Here is a 21,355-nt window from a genome sequence, read left to right on the forward strand (position 1 = left end):
AGTGTAAATATCCTACAATTCACAGGAATTTTACATTAGTCTACATGCACACATACTGTTGCCTTTGATCCTTATCTGCTTTGTTTTAACTATCCAATCTTCAGGTGCTTACTGATTGCCAGTTCTGCCTTCCTGTTTTTCCCTTTATATTTTTTCATACCCTCTGCTCCTTGTCTTCCCTCCCCCCTTCCTTTTTCTTTCCCCAGTCTAACTTCTCCCCTATTTATTTTGGGTCTGCACATCCTAAACTCATAACTCCGGTCATCTGAAGAAGTGGTCTGTGACCACGAAAGCTCCTGATACCATCTGCATGTTTTGTTAGTCTATAAAGTGCTACCAGACCATTTGTTGTTTTTTTAAGTTTATCCTGCACAGACTAACTTGGATACTCCCTGAAGCTACTAAAAAATACTGTGCAATAAAGATACTATAATCAATTTTATAAGCGATACATTGCTTGATTAGGGAATTAATAACAATTATACCCATGTATAACAATTCCTGATTTTTCTCAGATATGAAAAATGCTCTCACAATTGTTATGATTTTTCTCCTTTCACTTAGACTAATGCATAATAGAAACCTATAAAATTTGTCAAAGTAGCTTTTTCCAATGCAGAATAATTCTGAAGTATTAAGATCTGAAATATCTGACATATTGTTGGCCCCAGTTGCCATAGTATCTGAGTAATTGACAATTGTAAATGCATTTATTCTCTTTTGGTCTTAAACTCTGTGACTTCTAATTCCTAGCCTAATGTCCTCTACTTGACCAGCCAATGTACCATTGAAAAAGTTTCTGTTTCTGTGGGTGTACAGCTCTGATCTTGAGTCTTGGCAGGACACAGAGATACCAGGCCTTGAACTTGTTATTGTTACTGCTGTGAAACTGAATATTCCCTGTGCCAAGGTAGGACAATTTCACAATTTGTGTTTTGCTTTTTTCCCCCAATATTAGGTCTTTATAGATTTTAAAACTATGCATAAAAACCTCAAGTTATGGACCAGCAGCAAACATGTTATGAATTATCTTGCCTTTTATAGGCTCAAGTGGAAAAATAAACAAAAGATCATCTTTCAATCTTTTTTCTGCGTTTTATTATAAGTGTATTTTCATGGGCACCAATAAGGAGTAATTTTACATAAGTTGCTATACTTCATTCAAAAGGCTCAGCTATTTAAATCTATTGTTCCCCTATAATTGGATACAGATTAATTTACAATATGTTTTCCCCAAAATCACCCTGCCCCCACATTGTCAAGTATGCAAACATGAACACAGCAATATGGAAATACAATGTACCTGTTTATTATAGTGACATGGGTTATTGTCCTTGTTATTCTTGCAGCTGTGATAAAATAATCCCCAAAGAAGTTGAAGTTTGCTATTTCTATAACTTGTCTGTTACTTTAGGAGTAAAGATTTGCAATAGGCCAATCAGATTACATCTGTCAGTGTCACGCAGCTTTATTGTTTCAACCTCTGGAGAACCTAATTACTTAAGTATTTCCTGAATAAATTTAAGAAACAGTCACAGTCCATTTGTAAAAGCAAATCTATTACCTCTGGTTCACAATGCTTTGCCAGAGGTTGGGATAATAAAAAGCTGCGTGAATGTCAATCCTATTACTAAATGGCCAGGAGACAGTCTATATGGGATGTACTGGAAAAAGAAACCTGAGTGACTAAAAATTGAATCAACACTGAAAGACCTTGTGACTAGATGTAAAAAGTTTGCCTGAACAATTGCTGCGGCATTTTGAGAACTTCAGTTCGAACATTCAACTAGAACTGCACTTTCAGGTTCCAATGGTTTCTAAAAGTAGTGGTAATTGCATAAAGCTGAATATCTTGGGAAAGATCTTCCCTAGACCAGGCACCTTGGCTTAAGGTATTCAGCTCTAGCTACATAGAATACATAACTTGCGTCAGCTTACCTTAAGCCAAGCTTGGTGGCTTCCCCACTGGAGGGGGATAACAGAAGAAAACACTCCAATTGGCTTCCCTTACTCCATGCAAGAGCAGGAATACCTCACACTGACGGGGGTGCCCTCATAAGAACATAAGAATAGCTATAGAGGGTCAGACTAAAGGTCCATCTAGCCCAGTATCCTGTCTGCCAACAGTGGCCAATGCCAGATGCCCAGAGAGAGTGAACAGAACAGGGAATCTTCAATGAACTTTTTCCAATGCCAATATATCTTTTCTGAGATGAGGCGACCACATCTGTACACAGTATTCAACATGTGGGTATACCATGGTGTCATTATCAGGAGCACTGACCAGCACCCAGTGATTAAGGGATTAACTAATGTCTCCTGTACTTATCTAGGTATTGGGTGGTCAGCCAATAACAATGCAAGTAGGAATTTGAAACTGGAAGAGAGGGGTTTATCTCTCTATTCTTTGTTTGAGAGGCAGAGCAGTTTCTTCCAAGACTGAGGGAGATGGAAGACACTTCTCTCTCCAAGAACAGACTTCTTAAAATGTGTAAGTAGGGAAAAGTTTAGATAGTCCATCAGGATTTGTTGTTTTCCTTGTTTGGAGATTTGGAAATAATGGCTGAGCTGTTAATTGTGAGGGTTTTTTCTTTTGCAACTAAGCTTTTAGCCCAGGGACTTTCCCTGAGCATCTGTATCAATTGGTATCTCTTCCCATCTAGCCACTTTACTACGCTTGCAACTGTAGTTTTGTTTTGATAATAAATGATTGTTTCTTTTTTTTAATTAACCAGTATTGGTTGATTTTTGTGTCCAGGAAGGTCTGTCTGTGTGTACCTGCATGCCTGACTCAGGGGTCAACTTCCACAGACTGCAGCTTTTTTTTCTCTTTTCTTTTTCAAGCTCTTTTGGTGAAAAAGAGCTTAGGGTACATATGGGGTTAGTTTCAAATGTCTACCCCTGTTTGTGGATTCAAAAACACTTGATGGTGGTAGCAGATTTCCCAAAATCCAGGCATTAACATTTGGGGGAGAAGTTTTTATACCAGAGCCTGTAGAGATCAGGTTTTGGAGTGCTCTTTCAGGCACTTCTGAATTCGTCGTGCCAGAGCGGGGAACAGCCTTAACACATGGTTTTATATAAAGGCAATAAGATATTTTCTGTCTTATTCTCTATTCCTTTTTGAATGACTCCTAACATTCTATTTGCTTTTTTGACTGTCGCTGCACACTGAGTGGATGTTTTCAGAGAACTATCCACAATGACGCCAAGATCTCTCTTGAGTATTGTATTTATAGTTGGGATTATGTTTTCCAATGTGCATTACTTTACATTTATCAGCATTAAATTTCATTTCCCATATTGTTGCCCAATCACTTAGTTTGGTGAGATCTTTTTGAAGCTCGTCACAGTCTGCTTTGGTCTTAACTATCTTGAGCAATTTAGTATCATCTGCAAATTTGCCACCTGACTGTTTACCCCTTTCTCAAGATCATTTACAAATAGGTTGAATAGGATTGGTTGCTATTGGGGACCTTTTGGGAACACCACTAGTCTCTTCTCTTCATTCTGAAAACTTACCATTTATTTCTACTCTTTGTTTCCTGTCTTTTAACCAGTTATTGATCCATGAAAGCACTTTTCCTCTTATCCTATGACTGCTTACTTTGCTTAAGAGCCTTTGGTGAAGGACCTTGTCAAAGGCTTTCTGGAAATCTAAGTACAATATATTTACTGAGTCCCCCTTGTCCATATGTTTGTTAATCCTCTCAAAGAACTCTAGTAGATTAGTAAGGCATGATTTCCCTTTATAGAAACCATTTTGACTTTTCCCCATCAAGTTATGTTCATCTGTGTGTCTGGCAATTTTATTCTTTACTGTAGTTTCAGCTAATTTGCCTGATACTGAGGTTAGATTTACCAATCTATAATTGCCAGGATAGCCTCTAGAGATCTTTTTAAATATTGGTGTCATATTTGCCGTCTTCCAGTCTTTAGGTACAGAAGCTGATTTAAAGGATAGGTTACAAACCACAGTTCATAGTTCTGTAATTTCCCATTCAAGTTCTTTCACAACTCTTGGGTGAATGCCATCTGGTCAGGTGACTTGTTCCTGTTAAATGTATCAATTTGTTCCAAAACCTCCCCTAATGTTATCTCAATCTGGGACAATTCCTCAGATTTGTCACCTAAAAAGAATGGTTCAGATTTGAAGCCATCCTCAGCTGTAAAGACTGAAGCAAAAAATTCATTTAGTTTCTCTGCAATGACTTTATCATCTCCTTAAGTGCTCCTTTGACATCTCAATCATCCGGGGCCCCACTGTTGTTTAGCAGACTTCCTGCTTCAGAAGTACTTAAAAAAATTTTGCTATTACTTTTTGATTTTTTGGCTAGCTGTTCGTCAAACTCCTTTTTGGCTTTTTTTATTATATTTTTACACTTTTTGAAAGCGTTTGTTCCTTTTTATTTTCTTCACTGGGATTTAACTTCCCCTTTTTAAACTATGCCTTTTTATGTCTCACTGCTTTTAGTATTTGGTTGTTAAGCCACGGTGGCACTTTTTTGGTTCTCTTACTGTGTTTTTTAATTTAGGATATGCATTTAAGTTGAGCCTCTATTATGGTCTTTACTAGACTCGCTAAATCAAATTCTGGAAGATCAATTGTGGCAGTGTTGATCTTCTGCAGAAATAAAACGTGGCCTTGATATTTTAATTGTTTTGTTTTTACAGGTCTATGGTTATGTCTACTCTACCCCGCTAGTTCGAACTAGCGGAGTAATGTAGGCATACAATACTTGCAAATGAAGCCTGGGATTTGAATTTCCTGGGCTTCATTTGCATAAGCCGGGCGCTGCCATTTTTAAATCCCGGCTAGTTCGAACCCCGTGCCGCGTGTAGCCGCGCGGCACGGGGTTCGAACTAGCCGGGATTTAAAAATGGCGGCACCCGGCTCATGCAAATGAAGCCCGGGAAATTCAAATCCCGGGCTTCATTTGCAAGTGCGGTATGCCTACATTACCCTCCTAGTTTGAATTAGGAGGGTAGTGTAGACATACCCTTAGAGAGTCCAAGACTAATTTGTAGGGCAATATTAAAAAAAAGGTCTGGTGTTCTCATGCTATTCACATCATCTAGGAACTGAAACATTATAAGAAGACTAGCTCTCACATTGTTTTACATATCTTTCAAAAAAGTCACTGAAAAATGTATGCATATACAGAGTCTGGAGTCACATTTTGCTTTGATATACCTCCTTTGTGATGCCAGAGGATATTGTGAAAACCAGGACTTTAATAGGGTTCAAAAAAGAACTAGATAAATTCATGCAGCATAGGTCCACCAGCACTAATTAGCCAGAATGGGTAGGAATGGTGTCCGTACCCTCCGTTTGTCAGAAGTTGGAGATGGGTAATAGGGGAGGGATTACTTGATGATTACCTATTCTGATCACACCCTCTGTGCATCTGGCATTGGCCACTGTCGGAAGACAGGGGAGTGGGCTGTATAGACCCTTTGTCTGACCCAGTATGGCCATTCTTATATTCTTAACTGATTTGGTTGCTTACAATGTACACTGGGACAGAATTTAAATCCTGTACAAATCAGTAAGCCCTACTTTATCCTTGTCTAAAAATTTGTTCCATTTGGGTTAGGACAGCAGGCGAAGTTGTACACTGTAAATTCAGAACTAAATTCTGGGCAGCAGTATACATGTGTACCATGTAGTATTCTGTGGTATTGCTCTACTCTGCTCTAACCTTCCTCGTCAAAACACTGAAGTTTTGTGCTGGGTTTGTATTTCAACTGTTTTTTCAATTGCAGTGACAGTCCAGTTGTGAAGTTTGGGGCACAGGTTAAAAAATGAACCTTGTAAGAGAAGAGACAAAACTGCTAACATAACAATCCCTATAGCAATGGCGATTCAGTTATTTCTGATGTTGCAATGCTCTCCATCTCTTTCTAAACCAAGGATGTAATTTATCCAGGCCTTTGAAAAAAAAAAAGCCATTGTTTGCTCAAACAATGAAATAAGTCTCTCTCTCTCTCTCCCTCTGACCCTGAAGCTCCTTCCCCAAAGCAAAGCATTTGGTTTCTGTAAGGAATGGAAAAGATAATTGTGAAATATACTCTACTTTATTTGATCATTTAAAATCCACAGTGTATTTTAGGCATTATTCTTGTTGCTGTGAAAGGAATTCTAGTGTGCTGGAAAAAAGACACAGTCTACAAAAATACGCTTTACATTTTAAATCTATATCAGAGTATATTGCCGTTATTTTAAAAAAATATAAAATTTCCATATTTTCTTCAAGAAAATATAATCACTCGTGAGATAAGTCTCTTACACACAGTCTGAGTTTCTGCCTGTGGTTCCAAACCAAAGGGGAAGCACAAAACTGTAAATGTTTATCTCTCAAAGCAGCTAACTCCCTGCTACAAATACTCTGTGTATTTTAAATGTACTTTACATGAACCTATAAGGTATTCCAGTGAGACAGCTCCAGGACATGTTTTAGATTTAAAACACAGATTAAAGAGGACACATGAGTTTCAGCTAAAATTGCCAACCAAAAGAGTGATTCTATCGAGTGATCTATTTCTTCCCTAAGTGGGAGTTATACATACAGAAATAGAGGGATTTATGTATCCAGAGCACAGGTTCAAGTGCAGCACAGGTGAAAGCTGCTACCAATTGTTTTGTGGCCTATGGCTATGTAAAATGAGTTTGCACCCTCCATCCAATTCCCTATGTCTAGCTCATAAATACCATCACCACAACTGTCCCCCTTGTTGGCAGTCTTCGCAGAGAGGTCAAGGACTGAATGGGTATGGAGACTGAGTTATCTTCTCAGTCCTTTGATGGACTTTACTAGATCTGTCTCTGTTACCATAGTTTCCATTTTGTTCTCTAGATAAGAAAAAGAAGCATTTTAGTGTGTAGTTCACAGAGGCCTTGATCAGTCAATTGACATAGGTTCCCTGCCTGCAGTGAGGTTTAAGGGAGTGAGAAGTGACTATGCTGAGGCCTGTAGTGTGGAGGTAAAAATCAGTCTTTTTATTATTATGCTTGCTTTTTAGACTTGATAACTGCTGTGCATTAGTCACTTGCAAGGAAAAGGACACATTTAATCCAGTTAGATAAGATTTCAGGACAAAGTGCATAATTCTTGGCTAATTTCAGAAGCTCGCAGATTTTGTCTCCATTAATGTATCTATTAAGCTTCACCCCTTTTGCTGCAGCATCTTTACATGGTGTCGCACTAACATTAGCTTTCCCCCTTGTCTGTGGGCTCTCAATTCCATTCTAAAATTTCAGGGCAGCAAGGACAATAGCTTTCCTTTACCAATGCACTTACAAGTCATAAAGGCTTTGTGTGCTGTTAAAACCAAATAATAATAACCCTTCTGTACAACCAATGGCTGACTTCAGCATTATTGGGTTTTTTTAAAGATCCATAACTGTCTTAAAATCACTGTTCCCTCCAGCACAAGAGAGGCTATAAAAATTTCAGGGACAAGGCTTTATTGTCTGTCACTACTTCCTATTTTATTGTCAGTAGCAATTTCAATTCATTTTATTTCAGTGTCAGTGTCACTCCAACTTCTCTCCTCAGCTCTATATTGTGGCCAGAACAGTGATAATGCAGTTATATAAAAATAATATTCTCTGTTTCCACTCCTTTTATTTTAATAAATAGGTACCACAAGCCCATCTGCAAAAATCCAGCACAACAAAAACTGTTAAAAGGCAGCATGTGTTCTCTTGCCCTATTTGCTGTCCTCTGTTCAAAAGGGAGGGATCCCTTTCTATTTTCTGTTTTAGCCTCTATACAGAGCATGACGAAGCATGATTACTCATAGTGCTTAAGTCATTACACTACCAGTATAATGTTTTCACTCTCATAGCCATCCAGAATAATATAACCATCACATAGAAATGTAGGGCTGGAAGGGAACTTGAAAGATCAGCTAGTTCCAGCACCTACATTGTGGCAGGACCAAGTATACCTAGGCCATCCCTGACAGGTGTCTGTCTAACCTGTTCTCAAAAACCTCCAGTGATGGGGATTCCACAGCTTCCCTTGGCAACATATTCCAGTACTTAACTATCCTTATAATTTGAAAGTTTATCTAACCAAAATCTCCACAACTGCAGATTAACTACGTATTGTCTTACCTTCACTGGAATAAAGGGCAATTGATCACTGTTCTCTTTATAACAGCCCCTAACATATCTGAAGACTGTTATCAGGTCTCCCCCTCAGTTATCTTTTCTTAAGACTAAACCTCCCCCGCTTTTGTAATCTCTCCTCATTGGTCAGGTTTTCTAAACCTTTTATCATTTTTGTCGCTCTCCTCTGGAGTCTCTAATTTATCCACATCTTTTTTTAAGTGTGGCTCCCAGGATTGGGCATACTACACAATCTGAGACCTCACCAATGCCAAGTAGAGTGGTATAATTACTTCCCCTGTGCAATTATGACACTTTTGTAAATACACCACAGAATGAAGTTAGCATTTTCAATTACATCACCTTGTCGGCTCACGCTCAATTTGTGAGTCATTGTAACCTGTGGCTAACATGACTAACTTAGCTTGTTTCTTCTTTTAATGTACATCTTCATTGCTTTGTATATGTTAATGCTTGGGAGAAACTAAATGAGAGCAAGAAAGTTTAGTTGCCTGTATAAAATGAAAAAACCTGAGCCTACTTGGAGATAGGTATGTGAGGCTACCATTGAAATCAACAGGAAACCATGTGTATTTATATGCAGGGGCAAAATTTCAGCTAAAAGTCAGGTCAATGGTACCAACCCAAATGTTTGCCTATTGGCTAATCAAATAGTCCATCATTTAAATAATGATCCCGAGGAAAGCCTGAGACCCACATTCTTTCTAGGGTGTAATCAGATTCACATCTTGCCTGAGTAGAAACAGTGATCCAGTTTTGTGCAATCACTCTGAAGAAAAGGGACCCTCTCCTCTTTTCAAGTAATCTAACAGACTGATATATGGAGGTGAAGTGAATGGATGACAGTAAGACAAGGATCAATGACTCTTTGAAGTTTACTTACTTGTTTCTATAGAGATCAAAACTTGTAGTATGAACTGCTAACACACTGCTGCTTGCATTTCACCCTGCCATTTCCTATCAGCTAAATCAATGTGCAGCTGATATCCTGCTGGGACTACAACCCCATCCTTAAATTCTCTTTCTGTGACCTAAGCCTATTTTTCTGGGCTCTAACATGGCAGGATCAAATAGGCTTTGTCTTTCCCTTTCCCTGGGGGATTTTCTGCGTACTAGAAAAGGTGCCTTAACACTTTAAATGCTCAGCTTCCAATGCTCTCACTCAAAGCGGCAATATAATGGACCTGAAAGGGAATGTCGTAAGCTCTGTCTTTTCACTGAATTTTTCATGCCTCCCCTTATGCAACCTGATGCTCTGCCTGGCTCTTTGCAGGCTATCATCCATGTTTTGTGTGCCTCTTACTTTCTGGTTAGTTAACAGTTCTGTTTTCCCTTAGTTTCTTGGTTTTCTTCCCCTCTATAGCTTAATACAATGGGCCACAAGAGACTCCTCTTATCACAGTTTAAGGCTTTTACATCTACCTGATATAGTGATTGAAAGGTAGCCATGTTAGTCTGGGGTAGCTGAAGCAAAATGCAGGACAATGTAGCACTTTAAAGACTAACAAGATGGTTTAGTAGATGATGAGCTTTCGTGGGCCAGACCCACTTCCTCAGATCAAATAGTGGAAGAAAATAGTCACAACCATATATACCAAAGGATACAATTTAAAAAAGTGAACACATATGAAAAGGACAAATCACATTTCAGAACAGAAGGGGGATGCGGGGGGGAGGGGGAAAGAAAGGTAAATGCCTGTGAGTTAATGATATTAGAGGTGGACCCAAGAAAACCAACAATAGAACACCACTTATCACCTACAGCTCCCAACTTAAACCTGTCCAACACGTTATCAATAAATTACAGCCTATACTGGAACAGGACACTAAGCTCCAAGAAGCTCTGGGAGACAGACCCATAGTCTCCTAGAGTACGTCTAGACTACAGGCTTCTGTCGACAGAAGTTTTGTCGACAGATACTGTCGATAAAACTTCTGTCGAAAAAGCGCGTCCAGACTACATTGAGTTCTGTCGACAAAGCAAGCTGCTTTTGTCGACATGGTAGTCTGGACGCAAAGGACAGTTTCCATTCAATAACACCTTCTGTCGACAGAAACTCTGTCGACAGAAGGTGTTATTCCTCGTAAAATGAGGTTTACATACGTCGACAAAACTGCTGAGTTCTGTTATGTCGACAGAACTCAGCGGTAGTGTGGACGCAGGTATAGTTTTGTCGACAAAAGTCCACTTTTGTCGACAAAACTCTGTAGTCTAGACACACCCCTATAGACAACCACCTAACCTCAAGATGATTCTTACCAACAACCACAGGACATACCACACTAATACCAACCCTGGTACTTTCCCTTGCAACAAACCCCGTTGCCAGCTTTGTCCACATATTCACTCTGCTGACACCATTATTGGGCCTAACCAACTGAGTTATAAGATCAAGAATACATATTCCTGCGCATCCAGAAATATAATCTATGCTATCATGTGCTGAAAGTGTCCGTCTGCTATGTACATTGGACAAACATCTCAGACACTTCGCCAAAGGATCAATGCCCACAAAACAGATATTAGACAGGATCACAAAGAAAAAACAGTTTCTTGCCATTTCAACCAGAAAGGACATTGTCTCAATGACCTAATCACATGCATCCTACTTCAGAAGACTTTCAAATCTGCACTTGAAAGGGAATCCTCTGAACTGGCATTCATGCTAAAATTCGACACTCTCCGCAGGGGGCTGAACAAAGACCCCAACTACCTTACCCATTACAAAGATAGCTTCCCCAATTATCACCTCTAATACCATTAACTCACAGACATCTACCCTTCCCCACCTCTAATATCATTAACTCACAGGCATTTACCTTCCTTTCCCCGCCTCCTGCATCCCCCTTCTGTTCTGAAATTTGATTTGTCCTTTTCCTATGTGTTCACTTTTTTTAATTGTATCCTTTGGTATATATGGTTGTGACTATTTTCTTCCACTATTTGATCTGAGGAAGTGGGTCTGGCCCACGAAAGCTCATCATCTAATAAACCATCTTGTTAGTCTTTAAAGTGCTACATAGTCCTGTATTTTGTTTCACCTCATATAGGGTCTGAAGGACTTTCCCTTTAGTATGTATCTTTCCTCACTTTGTGTTACAGCACCAAGAGCTCTCCCTTGTCACCTTGATCAAGCAGGCTACACTGAAAGTTGTGTAATACCTGTCGTTCTGCACTACAAGTATAACTAAGACTTTGACTAGCTAATATTAATTTGCTTTCATTATCTAACCTCACAAACCAAGGGAGTGAGGCTACTGTGATAACATGGATTCCACTGCATTGACTGTGCTATGCTGCTGAATAGACTATATTGTTGTTACTGAGCTCACTGCACTGTACCTAATTTCTGACATGTGGGAAATGTAGAGCCTCACAGTGCGTAATGTAAAAGCCTGGAGTTATTCACTCTGGTTGCTGTATTTCCAAGAATGCTGTGTGTCAGTCTGAATAATGATAAGGCTTTTCTCTCTTATGATCAGGTTTAACCATGAACGAAGCAGCTGCTTGATTTGAGCTCTGTGTTGTGCAGGAGAACTTCATGTGCATGCAACACACTGGCCAGACGACCCCTGTTTCCCGCTCTAGGAACCCTGTGCCTGATCTCCCAATAGAGACATACCAGACAGGAGGGCAACTCACCAGCTGGCTTAAAACACACCCTCCAGCAGAAATGGGGAGGCAACACTGAGTTTTTCCACGTAATCTCCCTTTATCCAGTAATAGCACTAGAATCTCGGGTACCTTGCTGCCCAGGTCCCTTCCTCCATTGGCAGTAGATAAATTAGGGGACTGTGGTAAAGATTACCTTGCTATAAGGTGGATGTGCAACTTGTTGAAAGGCTGTATTAAAAGTCTCAGTGGGGTAGTCTGTACTTGCACATCTGTTCATCTTTAAGGTGCCCCCAAATTGCTTGTTGTATTTAAAGTGCAGTTACCAATGGTTTGCTATCAAATTGGGGAGGAGGGAGCTTATCAAGTGGGGTCCAAAAAGGGTTGGTACTGGGTGTGGTACTATTCAATATTTTCATTTATTACTTGGATAATGGAGGGAAGAATATGCTTATACAATTTACAGACACCAATCTGGGAGACATTGAGATCACTTTGGTGGACAAGATTAACATTCAAAATTACCTTGATATATTGGAGAATTGGTCTGAAATCAACAAGGTTAAATTCAATAAAGACAAGTGCAAAGCACTATGTGTAGGAAGGAAATATAAATGCCCAACTACAAAGTATTTAAATAGTTGGCTAGATAATAGTACTGCTGATCAAAGGTTTACAGGGGATCACAGATTGAATACGAATCAATAATATGATGATACAATTGCAAAAAAGACTAATCTTCTCGGGTATATTAACAGGAGTTTTGTATGTAAGACATGGGAAGTAACTGTCCCACTCTATTTGGCAATGATGAATACTTGGCCTCAGCTGCAGTATTGTGTCTAAGTCTGGATCCACACTTTAGGAAAGATGTGGTCAAACCTGAGAGAAAACGGAGAAGAACAACAAATATTATGGAGGGTTTAGAAAATGTGACCTATGAGGAAAGATGTAACTAAACTGGGAGTATTGAGTCTTGACAAAAGAAGATTCAAGGTGATTTAAGATATGTTAAGGGCTGTTATAAAGAAGATGGTGATCAATTGTTGTCCATCTTCACTGAAGATAGGACAAGACATAATGGGCTTAAACTGCACCGAGGGAGATTTATGGTAGATATTCGGGGGGAAAAAACTTTTTAATGTGAAGATAGTTTAGCTCTGGGACAGGTTTCCAAGGGAGATTGTAGGATTGCCATCACTGAAGGATTTTAAGAACAGATTGGACGATCACTTGTCAGACATGCAAGGGGCTGGGCTTGATGAGCTCTCTAAGTGCCTCCCATCCCTACATTTCTATGAAAAGAGGTTTTCAGCTCACAGCTTGATTTCCTCTCTCTGTCCCCAGTCTCCCCAGATCATAAGGCTGTCCCCTGCTCTTTTCCATACAACATACCCTATGGTGATGTTTTTTGCACCTTCACTGGCGAGAACTCTTCTGTTGGCCTGGGCTCTCTGCTGAGTAGTCTCCTGATGAGAGCAGAGAGCTTTAGTTTGAGTGTAACTTCTTTTATATGGTATGTTCCCAGTCACACACCTGAGACCTGTTTACAAATGTACTGGGAAACAAATAATGACACAATTGCCCCCAAGATGGTTAATGCACAATTCAGTTTTAGTGTTGCTGGGCCTAATTGCGTTTAACCATGTCTCCACACCCCCCAGCAATAACCTCGGTGTGACTCCTCCATGCCAATAAAACTATACATGTGATTTAGTTGGACACTTTAAAGGGAGATTTAATTTCCTTTACTTGTTGTATCATTTTAAAAGGAACCTTTTGTTCTTCAACATCCTCATGTTAAAATTCTCTGTGATGCCTTCCCCCTCCATTACAATAGCGAGAGGTTTACAGACTTTACACAGGGATTTGACTTCTTTCTAGTCATATTTCCGTTACTTGACAGCACTTAAGACTGTCCATTCTTTTCCATGTCCTTACCTGTCTCCCTCTGCATGATGGCTTATTAGCAATGCTGATGGTCTGGGAAGTTCTAATCTGTATCTGGATTCCTTAACTTTTATCAGCCATAAAATGATCAGAAGAATAGTATAAGGCTCATGGTAATTAGTTTCCTATGTACAGCATGTTCTAAAGTGCCCAGTAAGATAAAATATATAGAAAATGTCAATATATTTTTAAAATATAGAGAATGCTACAATGTTCTGTGCACCTTTATACAGTTCAGTTTCCTTGTTGCCAAATTTCCTTGGTTTTTCCCCCTAGGTTTTTCGGTCTGTTATTGCAGTATTTGACAAAACAAACTGAAGACATTCTGCCAGCTCTTTTCCCCTGTTTCATGTGATACTGGAGAGTAATTCACTGACCTCTCACCCTCCTAGAAGTACCTGTCAGGGACTTTCCCCAGGCTCCCATTTTTGGTTCAAGAACAAGTTACAAAAATAAGAGCTACTAGACGTTTTAAAACCTATTTTCTTGTTATCTGCGGTCTGTTAAAGCTTTCCTCTTAAGAAGCTTACAATAATATAAATAACCTACAGAAAAACTGCCCCCTCAGTCTGCTCCTATAAATTCCTACAGTTCCATGGGTTTCGGGAATTATATATTGCAACCATCAGCATCTGCAGGCCCCAGAGTCAGAGATAACTATCAGGCAATTCTCACCTATCAAAAATATACTCTGGTATATTCAAAATGGAGGGAGGTTTGGGGGGAGAGACAAACCAAAAAGGTGCACTCAGAGCAAAGAAAGGGAGCAGGTGCCCTCAAAAGGACTGAGGAAAGAGGCCTCTGTCTCATAACTCTAGTGGCTGAGTTATAGCTAGTCTTTTCTCCCCCTTGTGCCAGTGACCATCTGGCTTAGTGAGCTCCTTGACTGCACTTCTCTTTCCTTATTATAAAAAGTCTCTTCAGTTTGTAAGGGTCCAGGGCATCACTTCATCTTCAGGGGCCATGTTAGCAGAAGTAGCAGCTCTTTTAGTAACAGCAGCTAAGCTAGGCATCCTTCTTTGCTGATTAGTTTGGAGTTCCCCTATTTGGTTGGCTTTGTACTGCATACAGCTTTTAGGCTGACAACACTGGAACACCATTGTCAGGACATGCTGTATACTGTAATGTTGTACCGCTCAGGCTTTCAGAGGTGCTCAGGAAATAATGAGCAAAAACTAATTAAGAAAAATGAAGTACAGTAGGTTCAGCCAGCTGCATCAGAGTGTGAAATGGATCCATTGTAAAACAAAATAAAACATGGTACAGTGGCACTGCAGGAGCACCAAACTCTTAAAGTGATTGTCAGATTTCCAAGATGCCAGAAAACAAATATACCTGCAGGACTTGTTAAAATGTCTGGAATATATTAATCATGTATATTACAGTAGTTCCTTGCCCAGCCAGGATCATAATCCCATTATGTGGGGCACTGTGTAAGACATAGACGAGGAGACACTCCCTTTCCTGAAGGGCATACATTCTAAATAGATAAAACAAACACATGGCAGGGGAAAGGGATATGCCATAGGCTACATCTAGACTGCACTGTTAAATTGGAAAAAGATACACAATTGGCATGTCATTTTTCAATTTACTTTAGAAAGAGGCTCTTTTGAAATTTGGCGCTTTTACATGGTGCCAAATTGTGAAAAAAGTGCTCTTTTGAGCCATCCCTTATTCCTCGTAGAACAAGGTTTACAAGGATGGCAATAGAGCACGTTCATTCTTTCGAAAAATTTTTTTGAAAAAGCGGATGCGTTCCTCAGAGGAATACTTCTGGTATTCCAAAAAAGCAAAGCAGTCTAGACATAACCATAGAAGCTGAGCAATCAATGTGATGGGAGCAAACATGTTACTTCTATAATTTTGGGAAGAGGGTTAAACAGGAAGGGGGAAACTAAACAAAAGGACAAAATGGTGAATGTTGAGGAGGACAAAGCAGATATGAAGAGAAAACGTGTGAGGGGAATCTGTGGAGTGAGACTGAGGTGAAGAGGCTATGAGAAAGGAAAGAAAGGGTTTGGAGCAAACAGTCAATTAGTATGGGGACAAAGATAGGACACAGAAATATTGGTCAGACTAAAGAAAATATTTTACATGTTATATCCAGAATGTATATAGAATAACAAATATTACCAATCCTCCTAGAGGGAAAAATACCAACATTTTAAAAATTTGTTCTCTACACTGAATAAATAAAATAAAAACTTGGCATCCAGTTTTATAGCCAGAAGAATATTTACCCATTTGTCCTGTAGTCGGTGCTTTTTCTGACAAAATAATGAGCATGAGATAATGATCACCGAAACAAATTTATCCTAGGAAATCACTATTGATGACTCACTACTTGGTAAATATTCACATGGCCAAGGATCGTGATTTTTTTCCCAGGGCCCTTTAACAAAGCAGAATGAGTACGTTCTAGGGGAAAATCCTATTCCATGACAGCCGGTGGTGTTGAGGTATACTTAACTCATTTTGAAGGACATGTGAGTATGTGTGCGTGTTTGGCAAAGTAAGTGTTCATTTTGGCTGTATTCTTTCATAAAATGTGGTCTGTCTGACTTTCTGGTCACATTCATTTGGTACATTGTCCTGCTCCAGAAGGTGGTTGTAGAAGTTAGGTATCTAGATCAGAAAGGTGTAGTTAAGACTAGGCATGCTACGTACATTATTGCTGTCAACGAGCATGTCTACACTGGAAAGTTATTTTGAAATATGAAGGTGTGCGTCCACACTACCAAGCCTGTTATCATATATATGGTAGCCTAACGTCTGTGACTCTGTAATGCTGAAATGTTGGCTGTTCCCTCTGGGCAGCGCTGTTGCCTGAAATGCTGGCTGTTCCCTCTGGGCAGCGCTGTTGCCTGAAATGCTGGCTGTTCCCTCTGGGCAGCGCTGTTGCCTGAAATGCTGGCTGTTCCCTCTGGGCAGTCCATGCTGGATGAGGAGTGCGGGGCCCAAATAACCGCTTGTGCCGCTTGCTCCCCTGTGGCAGCCCACCTGAGCGGTGCAGAAGTCAGCCCAGCTCCACGGCAGGAGGGGAAGGGGGCGGGGTGGTGATGTACACGGCCAAGGGTGGGGCCTGGCCGTGTACGTCACCGCCCCACCCCCCTTTGCCTCACACCATGGCACTCAGCTGACTTCTGCGCTGCTCAGCTGGACCGCCGCGGGGGAGCCCAAATGGCTGCTTGCTCCCCTGAGGCGGCCTGGCTAAGTGGCGCAGAAATCAGCCAAGCGCCATGGCGGGAGGCGAAGGGGGGTGGGGCGGTGACTTGCGGCATGACAGCAGCTCTAGGCCCCCGCCTCCTAGCTGTGAACATCACCACCCCGCCCCTCTTCGCCTCCCACCATGGCGCTCGGCTGACTTATGCGACGCTCAGCCGGGCCGCTGCGGGGGAGCAAGTGGCACAAGCAACCATTTGGGCTCCAGGCTCCCCATGCAGCACAGGGAGTACGGAGCCCAAACAGCCATTTGGGCTCTACGGTCGCCCGAGTGAGAGGCAGGAGGGGGAGGAGAAGAGAAAGAGAGACAGAGAGAGAGGCAGGAGGTGGAGGAGAGCTGAGAGAGGGAGAAGGGGAGGCAGTAGGAGGAGAAAGCGAGAGACCAGAGGCTCAGGAGAGAAGACCAACATGGAGGAGAGACCTGAAAATCCCATCTTATGACAGGCAAATTGGCTAGTTTCAAAATAATGGGCTTGTCATTTTGAAATAACTTCTGCTTGTGAAGAGGATTAAGCTTATTTTGAAATAGTTATTTCAGGAGTTATTTCAAAATACCTGATTTTGAAATACCCTGGTAGTGTAGACATAGCCTAAGTGCCCCTAACGTATCACTTCTATTTAAATCTGTATTTAGAACCAAGTGCAACTCCTGTTAAAACCAATTAACTCCCATTGATTTTAAAAGGAACTAGATCAAGTCTTCAGGCGCTTTGAAAACACAATAAATGCCCTTGTGTAGAATACAAAAAGAGACAAAATAATGGAAAATCCTCAGTCTTTTAAAGCTTGCCCTGACTAGTCCAGTTCCATGTTGCCAGACCATCTGAGAGGCCTGCAGCCTACTTCCTGGGATCCTCACTCAGCTCCTATGTAGTAAGAGGGAAGAATGCTACACTGTAGGACTGCCCTAGCATAAAACTGGCCCTGCTAACTGGACAAGGGAGTTTTTCATTTTAAAGCTGGACAGTCCTATGAATGTCAGGACGTAAGTTTATCCTGTAATAGCTCTATTAGGGCCCTATCTAGTAGGGCCGGATTAAGGGCGGCGGCTAGTCGGGCAGCTGCCCGGGACACCAACCTATGGGGGGTACCTGATGGCAGCTGTAAGGGGTGCCATGCAGCTGGGTACGCAGCGCCCCTTAGAGCTGCCATCAGGCACCGTGCACCCGATTGCAGCTGTAAGGTGTGCAGCGTGCCGTGGGGCTGGGCCGCACATGCACTGTGTGCGCGCCCAGGGGTGGAGTCGCACATGCATCGTGCACCTGCTGCCCAGGATGCAGGAATGGCTTGAGGCGGCCATTTCAAATTGCAGAATTCTAAAAAGGAAAGAAAATAAGCACGAAAATTGGTCAATTTCATCATTTCTTTGCAAGCTATAATTCACAGAAAGAATCAAATGAATGGTAGTCCAAATAAATTAAAACATAAAGCCCTGAAAAACAATATTTACTTTGTACTGTCTGATAGACTGTATGGAAGTGGCTAAATTACAAACCTAGAAAATAGTTTTTGAATGGAAAATACTATTACAAATGCTGCCAAAAGGGCATCTTGACTACTTAGCAGTACATAAAATCAGGACAGGCAGAAGTACTCTAAAATATGCTAGAAAATTCCTCCACAATAATAGGATTGCTGCAAGAATAATGTGCTTTATTTTGCATCTAAAATCCTGATTTGAATTTGTCTTGGTTTTCCTGGGGTTCTCTCTTCACCCCAACTTTTGAAACCAATTACTTTTATTAGGAACACTAACTGATACTTCACTGTTAAAATGCTTGCTAGAAATATCCAACACCTGCAGAGAAAATTATCTCTAAAGGTTAACACAGTGGGGCTCATACATAAAATGTCAAAGGACAGCTTACATCTTCTCTTTCTCTCTCCCCACCCCCAAAAGAAATCACCCAGTGGCTGTCAGAGACAGTAATCAAAGCTTTTATATATTGGGGGCACTGCCAAATTTCAGCAGCAGTCAGCAGTGTTAGAGCTGCACAGTGTGTGCTATGCTTCTGCAAGTATAAGAAGCTGAGCTGTGAGAGCTTGAACAAACCCACCTAACAGGCAGGATCCTGTTCCTTTCGAAATAACCCTCCCTGAACTCTTTAAGACATCCTAAGGTGGGCTCAGTTTAAATCAGTACATGATTTGAGAGTGAAAGATTTGAGGGCAGGAAAAACTAAGAAAATACTAGAACTGAGTCATAAGAAGAAACATGTGAGTCCCTGATGCCAGTCATCATTATTTGAAGGATGCAATAATACCTATCGAGGAATATCTGATCCAATGAAATCTGCAATAAGACATTTTGGGCAAAGGGGAATGCCCATTTGCCCTATAAAGGTGCAATACAATAATGGAGGAAGTTAAATTGTGTTTGGTCAGTTGCTTCGTAATATTACATGGATACAAACAAAAATTAGCTCCTCAGGCTTTGAGAATATCATATCAGTTATTCTGTATTGTGCTCCCTTACTCTCAAAATAAATTCTTTCTTTCCCTAACCAGTGGCATGGTAAAACACCAGTAAATTCCCAGTCATTCCCTAATGTGTAGGCACTAGATTACCAAGCCAGAGAATCAGGGCAGATCAGAGAAGCTAAAAGACGTATGCCCAGATTGGATTTTTTTCACTGCAGTGTAGCCTTTTATTCTGAATGAATTCTACACACCTAACATCATGGACAGAACCAGAAACTATGGGCCTTTATTTGAACAAGTTCTGCATGTAGCTTCTCACATGAATAGTCCCACTGAACTCAATGGGCTGCTCACATGTGCTGGTGATTGCTGGATGTGGCTCTATTTCAGTACTTGTTAGAGCAATAAGAAAGAGTTTCTCCCTTTACTGCAAAGAACAATCATGGTCCATGTTTGGTTGGTTGGCTGGCTGGTTGGTTGGTTGGTTTTTGCTTATGAACGTTCCCAGCTGCATTCCAAAAATAGGCTGGAGAAACTGCAGCAGGTACCAAGTAATCAGGACAGGCCCACACATCCAAGACTTCTCTTCCAGTCTCCAAAATTTCATAGCATTACATAATGATGCAGCCTGAGGCTTTGAATGGACTCCCAGATTTACACCACAGGGATGCAAACCCCTTCCCTTGTCTGATACATGGAAAAGAACCTCTTTGGTGCTGAGCACACACAGGTTAATCCCCACTAATTAGCATCACACACAATGAATGTACAGTGCAATGTCCCTTCATAATAGTTTCTGCTCCTCCCCACTCTCACAAGGGCACCACACTATATTGTTTACATGGAAACTAGAAGGAAATTAGCCTAACGTGCAACAATACCATGAGTCTTTTGTATGACATGTTTTTTTCATTGTCAAACAGCACCTGTTATAAAACATTCATTAATCTCAGGGCAGAAATACATATTTTTTACCATCTTATCTGCAGTGATAGGCCTGGTTTTGCTTGGTTTTTGGTTTACTTTTTGTTCTGTTGTCTGATTTGGCTTCTTTCATGGTTGCTAAACTTGACTCGTGTGCCCAGTAAACCTCCAGACATGCACAATGGTTAGCTATTACAGCAACCATTTGCTTTTCTTGTTGTGCAAGCCCCGGTGTATGTGTATATGGTCTTGAATCATGCAAGGGGAGTCTCTTTCAATCTGGCATTTCCTATCTCAATTTGTGTTTGACTAGATTTTTTTCCTATGTGCATGCTACTGCTTTTCATTTAGTGACTTTAATTGGTGCAGATGTTTTGCATCTCTAACAGAGGAAGTTAGTAAAGTGTTGCTTCTTAAGAAAATCATATACTGTTTAAGCTAGTTCAAGCAATGTGCTATGCATGCAAATGTGTTCATTCTCTCCCTCACATTGTTTTTAGATCTCTGGGCCCACTGTCAGTGATGAAGACATGGAGACACTTTGGGAGTGAAGTGAGATAATTATCTGGTCTTTAAGCTTTTATAATATGTTGATTCTTACATCAGCTTTGGTAAAACCTGCACACAGAGTGTCTGTCTTGTACACCTTTTCTGTCATTTCCAGTGGCTAAAAGCCATGTATTGGGATGTTTTTCTTTTTAGCCATAACTCCTTTCAGTTTTTATGTTAATATGGATTTCTGGACTCAGAGCTGGTTTTATTCTGTTTGTCCCTGTATTGTACAGATGTAGCACTGTGATAGTTATTAATACAATGTCTCAGATGATACCTGAAACTTTGGTGCCATGACAAGCAAAATCATTGAGGGCCCATATTGTTCATCAATGTGCATAACAGGAAACCACTAAACTTATATTAATAAAAGCAGGATTTTTGAGCCTATCAAGCCCCTACAGCCCACTTTTGGAGGGACCATAAGGTAAAGGTTATTCTCAGCTTTCATTGTTATAGAAAAGAGAGGGATAAAAACTTGGTTTGCATCATCTTAACAACATAGAATCATGGAATTCTAGAACTGGAAGGGA

At 40.7% G+C, this 21,355-nt stretch overlaps 1 long non-coding RNA gene across 1 annotated transcript in view; it reads left to right on the forward strand.

Moving 5' to 3' along the window:
* LOC142830668 (uncharacterized) overlaps positions 1 to 21,355 on the forward strand; it is a 44,340-nt gene that overhangs the window by 13,179 nt on the left and 9,806 nt on the right. The window contains exon 2 of the long non-coding RNA XR_012906111.2: positions 20,771 to 20,822. This is a non-coding gene — a long non-coding RNA (uncharacterized LOC142830668). The remainder of the gene's footprint in view (positions 1 to 20,770; positions 20,823 to 21,355) is intronic.

The sequence above is a fragment of the Pelodiscus sinensis genome, chromosome 9, assembly GCF_052426305.1.
Source record: "Pelodiscus sinensis isolate ZL-2025 chromosome 9, ASM5242630v1, whole genome shotgun sequence".
Taxonomy (NCBI): Eukaryota; Metazoa; Chordata; order Testudines; family Trionychidae; genus Pelodiscus; species Pelodiscus sinensis.